The following is a 2762-nucleotide window of genomic DNA, read 5'->3' on the forward strand; positions in this document are numbered from 1 at the left end:
AGGTACAGGGTTAGATACAGAGTAAAGCTCCCTCTACACTGTCCCATCCCAGGGCAGGTACAGGGTTAGATGCAGAGTAAAGCTGGTGCTACACTCTTAGCTACCACCATTTTGCAAGCGCTTTAAACCACCAAAAGGTTAAAAGGTTGAGGGTTTCTTGGTCTTGCTGGGAAAATCTTGTTAAAAGGATTTTTTATTGTAGGATTTCTTTGAAAAATTGTTTATTGGCCTGACCACCATCTGGTGTTGCTGGGGTGGCCATTTTAGAATCGTCTCACTCTCTGGTGTTGCTAGGGTGGCCATTTTGGAATCGTCTCACTCTCTGGTGTTGCTAGGGTGGCCATTTTGGAATCGGCTCACTCTCTTGTGTTGCTAGGGTGGCCATTTTGGAATCGGCTCACTCTCTGGAGTTGCTAGGGTGGCCATTTTGGAATCGGCTCACTCTCTGGTGTTGCTAGGGTGGCCATTTTGGAATCGGCTCACTCTCTGGTGTTGCTAGGGTGGCCATTTTGGAATCGGCTCACTCTCTGGTGTTGCTCGGGTGGCCATTTTGGAATCGGCTCATTCTCTGGTGTTGCTAGGGTGGCCATTTTGGAATCGGCTCACTCTCTGGAGTTGCTAGGGTGGCCATTTTGGAATCGGCACACTCTCTGGAGTTGCTCGGGTGGTCATTTTGGAATCGGCACACTCTCTGGTGTTGCTAGGGTGGCCATTTTGGAATCGGCACACTCTCTGGTGTTGCTAGGGTGGCCATTTTGGAATCGGCACACTCTGGTGTTGCTAGGGTGGCCATTTTGGAATCGGCACACTCTCTGGTGTTGCTAGGGTGGCCATTTTGGAATCGGCACACTCTCTGTTGTTGCTAGGGTGGCCATTTTGGAATCGGCACACTCTCTGGTGTTGCTAGGGTGGCCATTTTGGAATCGGCACACTCTCTGTTGTTGCTAGGGTGGCCATTTTGGAATCGGCACACTCTCTGGTGTTGCTAGGGTGGCCATTTTGGGATCAGCTGCACCTTTTGCACTGTTCTGGCGGGTCACAAGTCAGGAAACTCCCAGGTTCCATTCTCGGCCTGTGCCGGGTTCAACCGATTCCCAGCCCGGGTGCAAACCAGTCGGGGGGGCAGTACAATAGTCCTTGGTACCATGGGGTTTGGGTAAACTGGTGGTGAGGTGGGAGGGGAGGGGAGGGATCCAGAGTCAGATTCCCTCACTACCCCCCTTCCTGACATCAGCTGTGATTCCCTCTGCGGTGGAATAGTCTGGTGACACTCGCCAACCTGGGCTGACACATAAGCAAGGGAGAGGACACGCCTTAACGGCCAAGAGGGTCACTTGGAGTTACATCGAGTCTATAGCACGGAAACAGGCCATTCGGCCCAACTGGTCCATGCTGGTGTTTATGCTCCACACGAGCCTCCTCCCTCCCTGCTTCATCTCACCCTATCACCATATCCTTCTATTCCTTTCTCCCTCATGTGTTTATCCAGCTTCCCCTTAAATCCATCTCCGCTATTCCCCTCAACCACTCCATGTGGGAGTGAGTTCCACATTCTCACCGCTCTCTGGGTAAAGAAGTTTCTCCTGAATTCCCGATTGGATTTATTAGTGACTCTCTTATATTTATGGCCCCCTCGTTCTGGTCTCCCCCCACAAGTGGAAACATCATCTCTACGTCTACCCTATCGAACCCCTTCATAATTTTAAAGATCTCGATCAGGGTCACCCCTCAGCCTTCTCTCTTCGAGAGAAAAGAGCCCCCAGCCTGTTCAGCCTTTCCTGATAGTTATAACCTTTCCGTTCTGGTATCGTCCTTGGGAATCTTTTTTTTTTGCACCTTCTCCAGCGCGGTTCCTGATTGTGTTTCCCCTTCGCACGAGCTGTAGTCCGTAACTCCGTGTGCCCCGCCCTGGAGAGACAATGGTGGGGTTTGGGGGGGCGGGCGGGGAATTGCATTCAGGATATGGGGGGGCCGCAGGGAGCAAGTGTAGGTACAGCAGCAGTGGGGATGTGATGGACGCGTGGGCCTTCGAACAGGACGAGATTATGGAGAGGGGAGGACGGGGCCCTCGAGGGAAGAGGTCGATCGAGAAAGCGAGGTGACAGAAGTGTGGGCAGGGTTTCTGCAGCTGTGGGGCTGAGGTGGAATCATTGAATCACAAAGAACAGGAGGAGGCCATTCGGCCCATCGTGCCTGTGCCGGCTCTTTGAAAGAGCTGGCCAATCAGTCCCACTCCCCTGCTCTTTCCCCATGGCCCTGCAAATTTTTCCCGTTCAAGTATTTATCCAGTTCCCTTTTGAAAGTTATTATTGAATCTGCTTCCACCGCCCTTTCAGGCAGCGCGTTCCAGATCAGAACAACTCGCTGCGTAAAAAACATTCTCCTCATCTCCCCCCGTCTGGTTCTATTCCCAATTATCTTAAATCTGTGTCCTCTGGTTACCGACCCTCCTGCCACTGGAAACAGTCTCTCCCCATCGACTCCACCAAAACCCCTTATAATTTTGATCACCTCCATTAAATCTCCCCCTTAACCTTCTCTGCTCTAAGGAGAACAATCCCAGCTTCTCCAGTCTCTCCGCATAACTGAAGTCCCTCGTCCCTGGGACCGTTCTGGTAAATCTCCTCCGCACCCTCTCCGAGGGCCTGGACGTCCTCCCTAAAGTGCGGTGCCCAGAATTGGACACAATACTCCAGCTGAGGCCTGACCAGTGATTATAAAGGTTCAGCATTTTATGGAATGAGGCAGTCTTGGTGATGGAT

Source organism: Heptranchias perlo, unplaced genomic scaffold (genome assembly GCF_035084215.1).
Source record: "Heptranchias perlo isolate sHepPer1 unplaced genomic scaffold, sHepPer1.hap1 HAP1_SCAFFOLD_1147, whole genome shotgun sequence".
NCBI lineage: Eukaryota > Metazoa > Chordata > Chondrichthyes > Hexanchiformes > Hexanchidae > Heptranchias > Heptranchias perlo.